Source organism: Bison bison, unplaced genomic scaffold (genome assembly GCF_000754665.1).
Source record: "Bison bison bison isolate TAMUID 2011002044 unplaced genomic scaffold, Bison_UMD1.0 scf7180017864235, whole genome shotgun sequence".
Classification (NCBI taxonomy): domain Eukaryota; kingdom Metazoa; phylum Chordata; class Mammalia; order Artiodactyla; family Bovidae; genus Bison; species Bison bison.
The window spans coordinates 7724843-7744153 of NW_011494807.1; positions in this window are offsets into that span (position 1 = coordinate 7724843).

The window sequence follows — 19311 nt, forward strand, 5'->3', positions numbered from 1 at the left end:
ATCCTAGGCTGCTGTGTTATAGGAAATCAAGCCTTTGTGTATTAGGTTAGTGGGTCTACATTGTGATTGTTGATGGTGGGCCACGGGGATGAGACAGCTGGAATGCTGAGTGAGAAGTCTGCTAGGTAAGGAAGTGGCTGGGCCCTGGAACTGGAAGGCAGAGAGACCCAGCGTGGTCCTTGACTTTTCCTTCTCTTTGAGGTGGTGGCTAGGCTGTATCAGCAGCACCACTGTTTCTGTGGAGCCAGGCCTATCCCCACGCTTCTAGTAAAACAGCACTGGGGACTCATTTTCTGGAGTAGACTAATTGAGAGTAGAGAGAGTAGACTAATTGAGCCATGGTAGCAAGTGGTGTTTGCATAGGGGGATACCATTCTGGCCAGAGCATGTGTTAGACTATCGTATACCTCTAGCCCAGCTACTTTAGCATCATGGCATGGTGGCCTTGGGATGGTGACTAGGTTTTTGTGTAGGGCAGGGACCTGTGTCTCCAGAGAGTTATAGGGCTGAGAGCAATCTAGCTGAACAAGACACCAGTGCTTCTGTCCTCTGAATGAAGAGAAATTCTGATCAGGTCAGCTTTGGCAGATGTGCTGTGGTCTCTTCAGTAGGCAAAGACTCCACTGGCACAGTGGAAATAACAACCTCTGCAGCTGAATCCCTGACTATTTGACCGACTGCTATAGACAATGTTTGTATCCCCTCAAATCCATATGTTGAAACTCTAAAACCCAAGGCAATGGCATTTGGAGGTGGGGTCTTTGGAAGATAATTAGGTGATGAGGATGGAGCCCTCATGAATGGAATTAGTGCTCTTATAAAAAAGGCTCCAGAGAGCTCCTTCAACCCTTCCACGATATAAAAACAAGAGAAAAGGCCCTCTATGAACAAGAAAGCTATGAAAAATCTATACTTCATACTAAAAAGCGGAGACATTACTTTGCCAACAAAAGTCCACCTAGTCAAAGCTATGGTTTCTCCAATAGTCATATATGGATGTGAGAACTGGACCACAAAGAAAGCTGAGTGCCGAAGAATTGATGATTTCAAACTGTGGTATTGGAGAAGATTCTTGAGAGTCCCTTGAACTGCAAGGAGAACAAACCAGTCAATCCTAAAGGAAATCAGCCCTGATTATTCATTGGAAGGACTGATGCTAAAGCTGAAACTCCAATACTTTGACCTCCTGATGCAAAGAACTGACTCATTGGAAAAGACCCTGAGGCTGGGAAAGATTGAAGGCAGGAGGAGAAGATGATAGAGGATGAGATGGTTGGATGGCATCACCGACTCAATGGACATGAGTTTGAGCAAGCTCCTGGAGTTGGTGATGGACAAGGAAGCCTGCTGCAGTCCATGGGGTTGCAAGGAGTCAGATACGTCTGAGTGGTTGAACTGACTGACTGATGAACAAGGAGGCAGGCCTTCACCATTCCCCAAATATGCCAGAACCTTCATCCTGGACTTTCCAGCCTCCTGAACCCCGAGAAACAAATGTTTGTCGTTTAAGTCACACAGTCTTTGGAATTTTTGTTACAGTAGCCTGAAAGGACTAAGATTCTGACCAAGCAGAGTATTCCATTTACTCATCTGAAAGGGTTGCTCATTTAAATGGACTGAATTTAACCGAATTGAATGGACTGAATTTAATTCACTGGACTGAATAAATACCTCTTGAGTCTTGGAACTTCTTTCAGGAAAAAAGATCTCCAAGATGGAACTCTCTTCCATGGGTAATTGAGGGATGAAAGTAACTGAATTAGAATTTTAAAAAGAATGATACCTTACTAGATTACACTGGTCAGAATGACCAGTAAAAAGTTTACAAATAACAAATGCCAGAGAGGGTGTGAAGGAAAGGGAACCCTCCTACACTGTTGGTGGGATTGTCAATTGGTACAGCCACTGTGGAAAACAGTATGAAGGTTCCTCAGAAAACTAAAATATAATTACCATATGATCCAGCAATCCCACTCTTGGGCATATATTCAGACAAAATTATAACTAAAAAAGATACATGCAGGCAGCCATATGTTCATAATAGTATTATTCACAATAGCCAAGACATGGAAGCAGCCCAAATGTCCATCAACAGATAAATTGGTAAAGAAGATGTGTTTCAAATATACCATGGAAGACTACTCAGCCATAAAAAAGAGTGAAATAATGCCATTTTCAACAACATGGATGCACCTAGAGATTATCATACTAAGTGAAGTAAGTCAGAAAGAGAAAGATAAATACCGTATAATATCGCTTATATGTGGAATCTAAAATATGGCACAAATAAATCTATCTACAAAACAGAAAGAGACTCATGGAGATCAGACTTATGGTTGTCAAGGTGGGGGGGTTGGTGCTGGGAGAGGAGGGATGGAGTGGGAGTTTGGGATTGGTAGATATAAACTATCACATTTGGAATGGCTACACCACAAGATCCCACTGTATATCACAAGGAACTATTATCCAATCCCCTGGGATAAACCATAATGGAAAACAATATTTTAAAAAACAATGTCTATATGTGAACAACTGAGTCACTTTGCTGTACAGCAGAGACTAGCACACTCTTGTAAATCAACTATATTTCAATTAGAAAGAAAGAATGGTACCTTATTTTGTTTCCCAAGCTGGTAAATAGTACAGAATGATCCCATACATCACTGCAGATTATTGGGAAGCTAATAAATGTATGTGTCCACTCAACTGCTGATTGCCTTCAGTGCTGATGCAATGGCCTCAGGAGAACTTTGAAGAATTTGAGAAATCCGTAGTTCCTGCTGGGAGCTGTGCTCATGTAAAGATACAGAAGAGCCTGCAAACACAAGATAGACAAGTGAGAAAACAAGTTTGAAGCTCGTCTTCATGAATTAATTATAAAATGCCTGAAGTAGAAGATCAGATCTGGTTTGAAAAATAAAAATGTCCTGCAGTTTAAATCACTGAGCTGTCCCCATCAGCTTCTAGAAATGATCTCTGAACTCAGTCTTTCTTTTCACAGTCCTTGTGAAATAATGAATCACTTCTCAAAGATGACGGCTGGATAAAATAAGAGATGAAACAACAAATAAGAAGATAAAAACATTTTCTTCCAGGAAAAATGAAACCAGGCACCTTCAAATCTCATAGACTTCGCTGTAAAAAGTTTTCCTTCTTAAATCGTTATAGCACATATTTGCTTAAGTTTTGCTACATGTCCAGGACCAAGATTTAAGAATGAGTTGTGGTCTTATTTCAAACTTTTCTCAGCTAATGCAATGATCCATAACACAATGGCTTTATTTTTTCACATACTCTCTTCTGAAACATCACGTAGTCAGAATTTTCAGAGGCCAAATTGATTTTGGTCAGGCAAATTAGATTATGTCCAGCAAGTGTCAGAATGAGTAAAGGATGCCTTGAAGACCGTCAGGGGAAACCATCTCAGTCTACAGGTAATAGTCAATGGATTAGAAACTTTGTTCAGGTCATTGTGAGGGTCATTGTATCTCTAATTACTATTGCTGTCTCCTGGGAAAACCAGGGAATTTTATATCTCAGGGCCTGACTTCGCCTTCTTTTCCAATGCTAATTATCCTTTGAGCCCTGTTCAGGTTATCTGAAAACTGTCCTTGAAATGGAGATTTGTGTGCAATAGGTTATTGTAGACACTCGAGAATAATACCTGTAAAGGAGCAAGGGAAGGAAGACTGATCAGAGGAAGAAGTTGAGCTGCTACTGTTGCAACCAAGCCTATCCTACAGGACCTCTGGAGCTGTGATCATTCTTCTGTGTTGCCTAAATTTAGGCAAGAAGGCAAGGTATCAGTATTTTGCATCAATCACTATTAGATATGGGCCATCCTCAGGGAGAGGTGTACCTCAGGAGAGGCAGTTTCCTTTGCTAAGGGCAATGCCTGGAAAGGGAGCCAGCTATGAGCCCTCAGGGGCCAACATTCCTCTCATGGAATGGAGAGAGATGGAGGGCTAATCTGGGTGAGACATTCAGATCCACCACAAGGTTCCTTGTTGAAGAGGTCCCTTAATTAGAGAAGTTTTTTCCTGTGGTCTAATACTTTGTATGGAACACATTACCCCCCAAACTTCCTGGCTTAAAACAACAAACATAATTTATTATTGCTCCTGATATCTGTGGGTCAGAAATTCCCAAGTGGCTGGGCTGGGGTGTGTGTTCTGCCCGAGGTGTCTTGTGTGAATGTAGTCAGATGGTGGCTGAAGCAGCTGAGAGCTGGCCAGGCACCTTTCTCTCTTCCTGCAGTCTTGGGGCCTCTCCTGGTGGTCTCTTTGGCTGGCCTAGTTTGGCCTTCCTCACAGCATGGCCACCTGGTACTTCTCATTGACTTGGAGCTGAGGGCTCCACAAGGGAAGTCACAAGAGAATCTGGAAGACACTTCATGGTATCTTCTAACTTAGCCTCAGAAACCACTTGGTTTGTCAGGAGCCCACCTGGTCTCAAGGGGAAGAGACAGGGATTCCACCACTTGATAAGGAAAGACAAGGTCTATAAGAACACGTAGGATGGGACAAGTTTTGAGAGTACAAAAGGTGATGAAGCCATTACTTTCTGATGGTAATAAACCCAACGAAAAAAGTTTAAAAATAATCGTATTGGGACTTCCCTGGTGGTCCAGCGGTTAAGAGTCTGCCTGCCAATGCAAGGGATGTAGGGTTCGATTCCTGGTCCAAGAACTAAGATCCCCCATGCTGCAGAGCAACACAGCTCATGCACTACCACTGCTGAAGCCTGTGCGGCCCAGAGCCCGTGCTCCACAACACGAGCGCCCGCCACCACAAGAAGTCTGCACGCGGCAACCAGAGAGCAGCCCCTGCTCATCGCAACTAGAGAACGCCTGCCTGCAGCAACAAAGACCCAGTGCAGTCAAGAAATAGATAAATAGAAATAATGGCAGAATTCAGATCCTTTGATTTTTCAGAATTATATATATATGTATATAAATTCAATGATTCAAGTATTATGAATCTGCATTAGCAATAAAACACTTGAAGTGTGTAAGTTCAGCCCCAAATAGTCCATTAATTGTAGGAACCAGATGTACAGAGATATCAAATCCAGCACTACTGTTTTCTGTTAAGTGCTATGTATGAGGATATAGCAGACACTAGCTGGGCTTCCCTGGGAGCTCAATGGTAAAGAATCCACTTGCCAATGCAGGAGACATGGGTTCGATCCCTGGTCCGGGAAGATCCCACATGCTGTGGAACAACTAGGACCGTGTGGCACAGCTACTGAGCCTGTGCTCTAGAGCCCGGGAACGACAACTACTGAGCCCACACGATGCAACTCCTGAAACCCGAGCACCCTTGAGCCTGTGCTCTGTAACAAGAGAGGCCACAGCAATAAGAAACCTGAGCACAGTAACTAGAGAGCAACCCCTGGTCTCTGCAACTAGAGAAAGGCCTGCAAAGCAACAAAGACTCAGCAAAAAATAAATCAGTAAAGAAAATTATAAAAAAGAAGACACTAAAAAATTTATTCCTGCATCACAAAAGCCAATTAAATGAATAACTTCCACATTCGTTTTCATTCATTATCAACCTAAATTTTTCATTTTGTAATGCATAGACCTCAGTAGTCATTTCCTTTTTTTGTGGCAAAGTAGGTGGCTCAGACGGTAAAGAATCCGCCTGCAATGTGGGACACCTGGGTTCGATCCCTGGATTGGGAAGATCCCCTGGAGAAGGGAACGTCTACCCACTCCAGTATCCTTGCCTGGAGAGTTCCAAGGACAGAGGAGTATGGCAAGCTATAGTCCAGAGGGTCGCAAAGAATTGGACACAACCGAGCAACTTCGCTTAGGATATTATAAGAGCAGCACTCATGTTTTCAACACACTGAACCTCAAATTTTAGACCACAGACATACTATGTTCTTACTTGCCCAAAGAAATGTGGTCTGCATAAGGGAGATTTGGACCTCAAATTCAGTTCCAAAAGCAACATAAACTTTGATATCAGGAAAATTCTGTTGGTTCTAACTAGGATGGACTTTTGGATTAGTTTTGTTCAGTGTTAATATGTTTTTGCTCTGATGTTTATTTGATGCTTTCCCAGGAGGAAAACACAAACACTTCCCTGTGATGTAATGTGAGAACCTATCATCATGTCTCAGAGTTTTGCTCTTTGGTGATGGGATTCAGACACTTCTCCCGTCTCCGTCATTTCATCTGACCTCTCTCAGTGCCATTCTAAGTAACTGGCAGCCACTCAGTCAGCATTTGTCACGGGGGAACAAAAAATGTGTTTTAGGTTCAGAATCCACCAAATCATGCTTTTCACAAAAACGTCTCAATTGTTTTATTATAATATCCATTGGTCTGGATAGGAAAGGCTGTTTAGTTGACAACATGTTGCTATCAAGTGTACAATGTACAATTTAGATGATAATAAATGAGGTTCCAAATCCTTTTATGATGCAGAGCACTTTGTAGCAGCGCTTGGCAGTATAATCAATGTTGTTTTCACGACTTATAGAAAAAGGCATCTGATGAAAAACTGCTGTTGCAAAATGCCATTGTATTTTAGTGCTTCTACCAAAAATGAACATATCTAAAAATAACTTCTAAAAGAAATGATTAAAACCCCAAAGATATAAGTTTATCTTAAAGTAGTTAAATAATAGCTATCTGTACATTTCAAACTATATCCTAAAGTTGGAAATATTAAAAGCAAAGAATTTTTATTGTTTGACAAATATTACATATTTTCCTCTCTAGAGAAGCTTTTCAACTTTTTCTCTCTTTGAGGCTAGAGGAGCTGGTTGGGAGATAGGTTTGCATATTTGTTTGAAACCCTTCAGAACTATCCTCAGTTCAGTTTCCATCTGCCCTGAGTCAGGAGCTCTGACTAGAGCTGGGTCTGGGTCTCAATTAGAGTTGCACTGGGTCTCAAAATGCAAAACCACAATGAAGGGTAAGGCTAGGGAACATTTAAAATTGCTGAATATTATCAAAGATGCAAAGAAATGCTTTGGATGCTCCTCCTGCTACCTTTAAAACCAGCTGAGGGGAGAGGGTAAAAAAAAAATGGAAAAAGACAAAACCAAAGGATGGGGAAGAAAGAGGCAAGTGTTCCCTGCTGGTGAAGGGGCAGGAGAGCACCAACTGGGAAATGGCTTAATTTTGAGCCAGTGTGTGTGTGTTTTATGTGTGTGTCTGTATTTAAGCTTGGTCATTATTACTTAGGAGAGTATTATAAGGTAGGTTGGTATAATGCACCCATGCATTTTTATTTTTAATGTCTGCTGAGTCGCTTCAGTTGTGTCTGACTCTTTGTGACCCAATGAACTGTAGCCCGTCAGGTTCCTGTGTCCACGGGATTCTCCAGGCAACAATTCTGGAGTGGGTTGCTGTGCCCTTCTCTAGGGGATCTTCCCGACCTAAGGATTGAGCCCGAGTCTCTTACATCTCCTGAATTAGCAGGCAGGTTCTTTACCACTAGCGTCACCTGGGAAGCCCCTTTTATTTTTAATATTGAAGGGAAAAAAGCTCTCAAGGAGCTTGGGTCGTAAGCAGGGGCAATGGCTGCCAGTTCAGAGAACCCAGATCACTGTCTTCTCAGGCACCTCTTCTGGTTAGCAATGATGAGGGGCAGGAGTTTCATTTTTTTTTTTTTTTTTCCTTTAAGGGAGAAACACTAAGGGATTCTGGGGAAGTGACCTTGAATGTTCTCTCAAAGAAAGAACGCAGGCAGTTCTACTCTATGTATTTCAACCTCTGTCCTTTGTTCTCCTCAGACTCTCTGAAATTTGTCACTTTTGTCATTTTCCTTTTCAGAAAGTGACAGTTCCCTGGAGATTTTTCACTCCACATCATCTCCTGACCTTTCTCTAAGAGGTGGTTTCTCATTTCAGTGCCAGCTTGCTGCATGGCCCTTTTTTATTTGCAAGTTTTTTTGAGTGAATTCTTTCTTGTGTGAACTTTCTGTACTTCAGGCTGTATTTTACACTGGGGCCAACTCTCACTTGTTAAAGAAAACCTTATAGCCAGGATAAATTAAAATTATAACCTCCCCGGTTTCCCTGCAAGCTCTTGTATTCTATCATTTCAGACTTCCATATTTCAAATCTTATGCAAATGTGACTTCTGAGGATTTCTTCTTAAGTTTTGTAGGCAATTTCACTGAATCTGAAGAAATATTTGCTCCACTGAGATTATTGCAGAAATATCAAATGGAGGATTTGATATTTCCCCTTCTCCTTAATATGGTTTTTTTTGTGATGTGAAAGTTCAATATTCATAGATGATCAAAACCAGTAGCATTGATATTTTACTCGTCCTAGTTTGAAGCACCACTGATACAAGTGGATAAGACATTAAGAAGAAATATTTATTTAATGATACCTTCTGAAATAAGAAGGAAGAAATAATTTGGAGAAAAATGTTGTCTTTGACAGCATGGAATTATTCCTGAAGTTTTAATAATGGAGAACATATTTTTACCAAGCGTTGACTTAAAATAGCTCAACTACTTCATTTGTTGAAATGTCGTCTATTTGGACTTCAGCTGAATCACCTGATTCCATCCAAAGTAAACAGTAAAATAAACAACCAATATGGAAAAAGAACCTGGTAATATTATACAAATACAAGAAAAAGAAGGGAAATGAATCTATCCCTCTTTCTTGTTTTAGAAACTTCTGTACAAACCAAGGTAAGCAAAGATGAGTCAGAGAAATCCTAGAAGTTAATACAGCATTCATGGAAGACAGATTTATTTATAAAACTGCAGTAGTTTAAATATGTTCTAGTAAGTGTTAAATCTTTACTTATCCAGTCTGTTATATATTCTTACATCTCAAAAATTGTACTGTTTCTGAGAAGTTACATAAAAAAAATTTTCCATCATGGAATTTTTCAAATTATTTGGGTGAGTAAGCAAATTTGTCATCCTCCAGCACCTAATATTAAGTGAGTAGCAACTGATGAAAAAGTGCTTAGGCCTCTTTGGGCTGGGATGTCGGGGAGGACTCGATATCTGTTTTAAGAAGAAACACACTTGCTCCAAAGTAAAGGTGATACAAGGGGCTCCCTTCTTTTTTTCTTCTTTTGAGTTTACTAAATGTGCTAGTTTCCTGCTACTGCTGTAAGAAATGCCATAAACCTAGTGACAGAAACAACATCGATTTATTCTCTTACTCTTAGTAGGTCAGAAGTCAAAAGTCAGTCCCGCTGGGCTAAGCCCAAGGCATGGTCCAGGCTGTTCCCTTGTAGAGGGTTTAAGGGGAGAAGTCGTCTTCTTGCCTCTCTCAGCTTTTAACGGCTGCCGTCATTCTTTGGTCACAGCCCCTTCCTCTATCTTCAGAGCCAGTTGTGTTAAGATCTATCTTCTCTGACTCCTGCTTGGGTCCTTACACTTTCTGCCTCTGATCTGAACACTTCTTGCATCTCTCTTGTAAGGACCCTTGTGATTATCTGGGTAGTTGGGCTCCCCTGGAAGCTCAGTGGTAAAGAATCTGCCTGCAATGCAGGAGATGTGGGTGTGATCCATGGGTCAGGAAGATTTCCTGGAGAAGGGAATGGCTACCCACTTTGCTAGTCTTGTTGGGAAATCCCATGCACAGAGGGACCTGGCAGGTTACAGTCTGTGGGGTCACAAAAGAGTTGGACATGATTCAGCAATTAAACACCACCACCACCACCACCCAGATAATCAGCATAATCTCCCCATCTCAAGGTCTTTAACTTAATCACCTGAAAAGGCCATGTGCTATGTTCCGTATTCACAGGTTCTGGAGATTAGGACGTGAAGAACATCTCTGGGGACCCATTAGTCCGCACAGCCTAGTAAACAAAGGCTCTGCAGCCCTCAGCATTTTTCTAACTGAGCCGTCTTTTAAACGTTAGAACACCAGCATGCCTTAGAGTCAGCAGTCCCTATTCTTATATCTGAGGAGGAAGTTATGAAAGGGTAGTGCAAAAGTTTAAATGGAAGCCCTGTTACAATTCTAATATTTACACCATCTTGTCTCACAGAGATCTCTCTGTTAAAGATTTATTTACAGATTTTGGGCTTAGGAACTTAACTTTTAAACTTATAACCCCTGTTTGCAAGAGAGAATGAGAATAGGAATATGTAGATTCTGTGAAATAAATTTTAGGAGGGCTTTGCCCTTTTGGACTTCTTCCCAGTAAAAACAACATTTTCCATTTACAGTTGGTGCCATTTTGAAAATGATTTGTCAAGGTTTCTTGAGGCTGGTCAATGAGTTTCAAATATTCTTATCAATGGACTAGGTTAATTTTTACACTAAGACTTTTCCCAAAAGCATTAAATCAATATGCAGATATTCCTGTCAACTATTCTGTTCTTACTTAGGTACCACATTTTATGCTGATTCTCTATTCCAAAATAGGGGGACATTCAATAAAAAGGTACCTTGGAGTGAGACAGGGACAAATGAGCTCCAGAAATACTGACAGATGGGAATAACAGACTGGTTGGCAGAGGGCAAAATGAGCTGTGGATGGTCGCAGTCAGAGTACTGAATCCTATATTCACCCCCAGTACACATGGTGGTTTCAGAAGTCTGAGGGGCATTTCACTAGGTCTCAAGAAATACCCTCAGCTATCTCTGTCCCAGAATATCCCATGGGAAAATCTTTATGTGCAACTTCCTAGGGTTTTTTTTTTTTTTTTTCATTTCTTCACTGGGTTACTATTGATTTTTTAAATTTATTTTTAATTGGAAGATAATTGCTTTACAATATTGTATTGGTTTGTGCCATACACCAACATGAATCAGCCACGGATATACATATATCCCCTCTCTCTTGAACCTCCCTCCCAACTCCCACCTCCTACCCCATCCCTCCCTTCTAGGTTGTCACAGAGGACAGCTTCCTCGGTTGCTGGAGCAGCCCCCACGTGGAATCGTATCCTACCGCTGTGGACCTCCTCAGTCTGACTTTCTGTGCAATGACAACATGGGCAGCCACTGAAAAGTACCAGAGCAAGGGGAGAGACCGGAGCAGCATCCATCACGTGCCCATTTTTGACACGACCCATTAAAATGTCAAAGATGCCATTCTTCCCTTCACACTGAGGGTTCATCACGGGTTTTTGTCATAATGAAATAAGTCGTGTAATAAGGCTTCTTTTAAGATTTTCTAGATCCCAATAAATCTGTCTGCATTTCATTTTAATAAAAAATTTTTAAATTAGTCAGAAAAATGCCAACAACGCCCAGTCATCATAAATCCTAGTTTAAATGTTATTTAAGGTGACTAAGATTTTTTTTTTTTCACTCTTTAGCTTATAACTCAGGGATTTGATTTTCAATAAGTCAGAAACCTATTTTTCTATACTAAAATATCTGTTTTTCTTGAGAAACATTAATATTTTTCCTTGTCTATGTATAAATTAGTTCACATAGGCAGTGGTGTTTCTTTTACAGTTAATCTATGAATTGGATTTTATGTTACCCTAAGTGTCTATTAATCGCTTATTAAAGTACAAATATTAAATCTATGGCCTTCACTTTTTTTTTTCACTGTGATCCACAATAAGAAATGCATTTGATGGTGTAGCCTAACATAGATACACATTTACTTTTTTTTTTTTTTTTCTGGCTGCCCTGTGTAGCATGTGGGATCTTAGTTCCCCAACCAGGGATCTACCAATGCTCCCTGCAATGGAGTGTGTGTGGAGTCTTAACCACTGGATTGCCAGGGCAGTTCAACATTTACTTATTTTCCAAACAAAAGTTTTATGAGAAATAATTTCCCTTCTTTTAGAAGCAAGCTGCTATTTTCTGTTTTATTCTGTTTCATTAAAAAAAAAAAAAAAACTACTTGTTATGACCCACTAAATTGAACAACATGAGAAACTGTCTTACTAAATAAAATAAAAACTCATTTTGAGTTAAAAGGGAAAACAAGATCATGGGCAATCCAAATTAATTGTCTGACATTTTCCATTATAAAAAGATTAAAACATTAAATCCTTGAATCATGAAGATTTGTGAGGATTATGGTTCATTTTTGTTAGATATATAATGACTTTTGGAACACTGATATTGAGTATCCCAGACTATCAAGAAAAATAAGATTTAAAAAAAGCTGTGGGAATGGTTCAGCCCTACATGGTCCATACAATCCACTTATACACCCATGGTCACATTTTAGCACGTAGAGAATCTTGTCAAGGGTGTCCACACGAGCTTAATGCATACATCCAAGGGAGTCAAATGTTAGCCCTTTTCTTGATCACTTGTAACCCTCTTCCTCACAAAACAAAACAAAACAAAACAAAACAAAGGAGTTACAAGGGTTGAGTGTTTTAATTTTGGAATAACATCAAGATTATCTGCATCTGGCAGAAGTGTCAAGATGCTCTAAAGGTGTTCTGTTGGATCAGAGGAGAAGGAATTACTGGGAAAAGTAAAGTTTTGCCCAATGGAGGATGAAGTTTCCTTTTTCAGATGAGCTGAGCTGTCCTCTAGAAAAGGGCCAAATGACCATGTTGAGAAGTTGAAGCTCAGAAAAGATCAAGATACATTTCTGCACCAGAATTCAAAGGTGAAACAAGATTAAGCTATAAAGTAGGAATGATAAACCAAACTCTTGTTTTTCTACTGGTTATCACTTGAAGGTTGTGAACGTATATAAGTGTTTCCAGTTTTTCTTCAGACCCTGTGGTGCCTCTGTTTGGGAAGAGATCTAGGCACATCATCATTATCCTGCCCATTGCCTGGCCCAGCTGCTTCTGGGCAGAGAGAGGCTGGAACCCTCCTTGGTGGCTGGTGGGCCACCGGTATCTCCTAACCGTGTATGAGGCACTCCTGCTGGAGAGACACGTTTTTCTTACTTTACTCCTCTAACACATTTTTTTTTTTTTTACTGAATATAAATAACTTCAATTCATCTTCACTTTATATTGCCTAAGTTTCTGATTCCACATGCATTTTGCATCAACTGAAGAGTTTGTTGAGTGGGTGACCTTCACATCCTTTTACAAGGAGAAAATACAAAATGAGAGCTGGGATTACCGTTTTAAATGGAAGAGCTATAGTTGGAAGAAAAATATCTCCTCAAGGTCCTTGAAACAGAGTTGATTAGTCACAAAGAGGCAGAGGCAAAATACCTCTCCTCTCTTTGCATTGTTTTTGCAGCATTTCTTGACTAGTCTTTAGGTTCTAGGTTTTAAAAGGAAACCCCTATATGCCAAGAAGGATGAATAAGAAATGGGAAATAACATTCTCTCAGTCTCAGGGGCTTTGCATCTGTACTCACTTCAACTGGCCCAATAATACCATTTTTTTCCTTCATCAAATTGTCATGGAGCACTTCCTATGTGCCATGTTCTTACACACACACACACAAAATATATGTTTTATATAGGCATATATGTATCTTCTAGTAAGTGCTAGAGAAAGCAAACATATATCAAAGTAAGAGGTAAAAGGAGTGTGGAAAGCAGGCATGAGCTCTCAATTATGACGACCTCGGAGCAGAATCCTAAAGTCAGGGAGAGAAAAGAGCCATATATGCATGTGCAAAGCCCTGAAGTGGGAACTGCTTGACAAGTCTAAGGGACAGCAGGAGGGTCCACGTGTCTCTGTTGAGTGCGTAGTGCAATAGGGGGAGGGGCAGTGGCTCGGGAGGTGGTGCATGAGACATACTTACACTAACAACGATTTGCTGCTTATCTAAAATGCAAAATTAACTGACTGTCCTGTGTATTCTTCTTGATCTATCTGGTAACTTGTTTTCTTCTTCCCTCCCTCCTTCCCTCTTCCTTTCCTTTTGTGCAGTTGTGGTATTCATGTGCCATTCAGTTAGATTCATTTTTTCAGTTTGCAATCAGTTTCAATTTTACTTTTCCATCCTTATTAATTTTATTTTCAAATATGTAGAATACTAACACTTTCAAAACTCAAAACTGTCCAAAATTACATCCTCAGAAAAGCATCACTCCCTCCTCCGTCCCTTCTGCCACTGCTATCTGTTGGCCACCAGCTTTGCCACTGCCAGGGATTATCATTCCTATAAGTTTTGCAGTGATAAGAAAACAGATGCATAGTTTCTAATTTTCATGCAAAATCTGGCATTCTAAATATGCTCTTTCATACTTGGCTTTTTTCCTCTTAATAAGATCTTCAGGAAATCCCTCTGTATCAGTTTCATAGAAATCTTTTTTTATTCTTTCTGAATAGTTGTATAGTATTTTACTGTGTGTAGTACAATAGTTTATCCAACTAATCCTCTGTGCTTGAACATTTAGGAAGTTTCCAATGTTTTACACTTTCAGGCAATGCTGCAAATGAACAACCTTATGCATATGTATTTTTGTATTGATGCGTGTGTATTTTCAGGATAAATTTATACATGTGGGACTGCTGGATTAACAGTAAACCCACATGTAATTTTGTTAGTTAATGCCAAGTGGCCTCCATAGGGATGATACCATTCTACATTTTAACCAGCTGTACATGAGATTGCCTGTTTCTCCACAGCCTCACCAAGAGGTTGTACGGTCATGCTTTTGAATTTTTGCCCATCTGATGAGCTGTTGTTCACTTGTGTCTGACTCTTTGTGACCCCATGAACTGAAACACTAAGAAATGGTATCTCAGTGTGCTTTTAATATGCAGTCCACTTATGAAATGGAATATCTTTTTATATGTTCAAGATACAGTTTTAGATTCTTTTTGTGAATCATCTGTTCACATCTCTTGCCTATTTTTCTATAGGGTTTTTTCTCTCAAAAAGAACTCATTGTCTCTCAGGGATATTAACTCTTCAGTGATAATGTGCTGCAAATATCGTCTCATAGTTTGTCATGTATCTTTTGATTTTGTTCACAATCTTTTAAAGCTGATCAATTTCTGTATTTAATATTAAATTCTATTGATCTGTTTCTCAATTCATGGACTAGGATATGCTTTGAAGGTACTGCTGACAAGTATACCTGTGGCGGATTCATGTTGATATATGGCAAAACCAATACAATATTGTAAAGTTAAAAAATAAAATAAAATAAAAAATTTAAAAAAATTTTAATATAAAAAAATAAAATAAAATGTAAAAAAAAAAAACAAAAAAACATGATTCGTTTGATGTGGGCCATCAGAAAAGGAGGAATCAGGCATTAACTCCAAGATTTTGACCTGAGCCACTAGAATGTTAGGGATTCCACTTACCGAGGGGCATTCAGTTTTTGTGGGGAATACCAAGAGTCCTGTTTCGCATACATTAAGTCTGGGATACCACTAGATCTTCTAGTAGAGATCTCAGGTATAGATGGTTACGAATGTGGATTTGGAGAAAATGCAAGAGATAGACATTTAGAGTCAGCCATGTAGAGACAGAATGTAAAACCATAAAGCTGATGTTTTAATACAAATGTTATGTCTGTTCTGAGAATATTTTCAGGGTTTAATTCACTTGTCCAGAGCTGGGCCATGAATCTAGGTTGTCCTCTGGATTTGTTTTCTAAACCTGTCATAACAAATACCACAGACTGGGTGGCTTAAACAACAGAAATTTACTCTCTCCTAATTCTGGAGGCTGGAATTTCAAGATTAGGGTGTTGGCAGGGTTGATATTTCCTGAGGTTCCTCTCCTTGACTTGCAGACAACTGTCTTCTCCTCTCTATGTCTTCTCTCTGTAATGTGTGTGTCCTAACCTTTAAAAGGACTCTAGTCATATGGATTAGGGTCTACCCTAATGACCTCATTTTCATGTGATTACCTCTTGAAAGATTTTATTTCCAAATATAGTCATATTCTAAGGTACTATAGATCAGGCTTGCACATAAGAATTTTGAAGGAATGTAATTCATCCCACAATGCTTCTCTTTCTATGATACAACTAAAGAGTTGGACATGACTTAGTGTCTGAACAACAATAATAACAAATGTGTCTGAGAAGAAACATGGATTTAGAGTCTGAAAATATATTGTTTCACAAAGAAATTAAAATGATGATTACTTCAATGCTTGGGAGTTAGTATTTCTCCTCTGTTTGAAGGATATTTATGTGGAGGATATAAACATGAATGATATTTAATATGAGCCCACTGTCCTCAGATCTGCTCCCAGGGAAAGGGCCTTGTTTTCTCTGGGAAACATGGGATATGGAAAAGCCCCGGACACAGAAATTCCATCACTAAATTTGGGTCTTGTCTGTGCTGGAGGGAAGTTGAGTGAACACATTTTAGAATTTCTGTCTATATTTATCTTAGAGAAATCATTCTTTGACCACTAATAAATGTGCATTAATATAAATCAGAAACATCTCTCAGGTTAAAAAAAAAAAAAAACCCAAGTTCTATCAATAATATACTTTTAGCTACAAGTAACTTCAAGGAAATTTCTCCTTTTAGATAGAATCCTAAGTTATTCAGGAAAATTAAGAGTCAAGGCATAAATTACTATAATTAAATTACTAAATATTTATATATTTGTAAACACATTACAAAGAGAAGACTAAAACTCTCTGCTGCTGCTGCTGCTAAGTCGCTTCAGTCATGTCTGACTCTGTGTGACCCCATAGACGGCAGCCCACCAGGCTGCCCCGTCCCTGGGATTCTCCAGGCACGAGTACTGGAGTGGGGTGAAAACTCTCTGGGCTTCTGGAAATTATTCTGTAAGTTCTCCCAGTCACCTTTACTTGCAAAGGTCCTGAAAGTTCTTTCCTACACTATTTTGTAATCTGTTTTTTAATGCTTTTGCTACTTGGTTATTATTCACTAGACTACAATATCTTGGTATAGGAAAACATCTTTAATAACAATTACTAGCTAAAATTCATTGAGATTCTGTGAGAGACCAGTTACTTTGAGTTTGCCTTCCAAGAATTTATAGTCATTTCCTAGAACTTTGTCGCTGACATCTGTGTTAATTTTTTTGGAATTAGAATAGGTTATATAACATTTCTACTTCTCAGAATAAATTATATGAACTGAATAGAACTTGCTTCAAGACATTAAACTGCAATAAAGTTTGAACAACTTAAACTTTGGCTATGATAGTCTAACAGGATTTTTTTTTTTTAAGTATAAGATTGAAGGGTGTGTCAGAAAGAACATTTCCATTACCTAGCTTGCTTAGGAAGGTGACATGGGCAGCCTAAAAGGTGATGTCAGTTGTGGATAATGAATGGAAGAAAGCATAGACACTGCAAGATGAAATAAACAAAATTCACACAAAAATGTGAATGTTGATTTCACCAGTACACCAGTTAATTAAGGTTAACTCATCCTTCACTCACCAAGGCTTCTCTCATGGCTCAGATGGTAAAGAATCTGCCAGCAGTGCAGGAGACCCTGGTTCGATCCCTTGGTTGGGAAGATCCCCTGGAGAAGGAAATGGCTACCCACTCCAATACTCTTGCCTGGGAAATCCCATGGACAGAAGAGCCAGTGGGCTACAGTCCATGGGGTCGCAGAGTCAGACACAACTGAGCAACTTTCACTTTACTTCATATCTGTAAAAATTGGAAAAACTACCCCAGTGAGAACAAAATGTGGAAAAGAAATAACTTCTAAATACAGTCTCATATCCTACCCCATCTTCCTAGGATGGACCCTCATCTTCAAAAGCCTATGACTTTCTGTTGCACCTTGGGCTCAGGCCTTGCACACAAACATTACCTCCAAACTGGGGGCAATGTTATTAAACTGGGTTATTCAGGCAGTCACAGAGGTTCACAGAGGTACATAGTAAAGACCGAACACTTACAATACTAACACAATACTTCATCCCTGTTTTGGCATTTCTCCTTTTTTTCAGTAAACAAAAATAGCCTGGGCCACTCTAGAGCTGTGAGAATACTAGCAGATATGGATGACTTAAAAACATCACCAGCAAAACATCCTCACTGGTTGTGGACTCTCTGTGCTCTCATGAGCTGCGTTCCCTAAATGATGTGGTTTGGAGCATAAATGATTCCCCAGGCCTGAGTCCCTCTCTCCTGTGGGCCTGACTCTGCTTCCTGTCCTCCGCAATTGTATTTTGAGGGAAAGTCACACAGGACTTTGGTCTCTGGATAGTATTAGTTCCCTTATGACTGCTCCCGTCCAGTGAGGGTTATAATCTGGCATACTTTGAAAACATACCAAACTCATCCCAACCCAGCCAAATAAAAAGTCTAAACAGGTTAAATACAGCTTTGCCTGACCTTGTCATGATTAGCTCTCCCTAAGGTATTTATTTTTAAGAGCGACACTATCTGCTCGTTATCTGCTTTAGAGAGTATAAAATGACAGCAGAAGTGAGTGGCTGAGCCATTTAAATGCTATCCGGTGGGCTTATTATACACCTGGATCACACACAGAGAGAAACAATGAGATCTCTCCTTGTGGCCTAATTCACAGTTTGGGTTAACTTTACTTTTATTATGTTCCTGATAAAATCCACTGGAGTGAGCAAAACCACAACCAAAGTGCACTCAGGAATATGCTTTTCTAATGCTTTCTCTATCAATTCACATACATAGAAAATGGGTGAATAGAGTTTCCGTTGTGGAAATAAATGAAGACCACCCAAATGAGATCAAACAAAGTCTATTGCTTCAGGGCTTACTATAACAAGGGAGTTAGCCACCATCACTTGCGTTTGGCAGATACTCAAAGTCAAGCAAAGGCAAGGGAAAACTTTACAGTGGAAAAAGGGAAGGCTGCAGGTATGCCCTGACTGGAGGCTTTTGGCATGAGGAGGCTGTAGGCAGACTAACTAGAAGCAGGACACCCAATATGATTGGTTAGGGGTGAATATCTGGCTTTCTCCAGCTGGTCTGAAGATGGAAATGGGGGTAAATTAGGGAAGATGTCAATTAACAATCAAGTCTTGGTTATTTGGGGCCAGGTGCCATAAGGGTAATTGAATTTGGGGGCTGACTGCTGCAGGTTGTGAGTTAGAGTTCTATTTTTATTGATACTTAACAGCCTGGCTGTTTAGTCTGTACAGAGTCCCTCACCATAGGTGATTATATATTCATAGGGACTTTTTCCGTATCCTGAAATGGATCCTATTTTCTATTGTATACCACAAACAATAGTTTCCCTCAGAACACTGATTTTCATGTTGGAATTTTACCTTTATATATAATCAAAGTTTTTTCTTTATGACTTTGGGAATTTGTAGCTTTACTATGGCAACCCACTCCAGTACTCTTGCCTTGAAAATCCCATGGGCGGAGGAGCCTGGTGGGCTGCAGTCCATGGGGTCGCTAAGAGTTGGGCACGACTGAGCAACTTCACTTTCACTTTTCACTTTCATGCATTGGAAAAGGAAATGGCAACCCACTCCAGTGTTCTTGCCTGGAGAATCCCAGGGACAGAGGAGCCTCT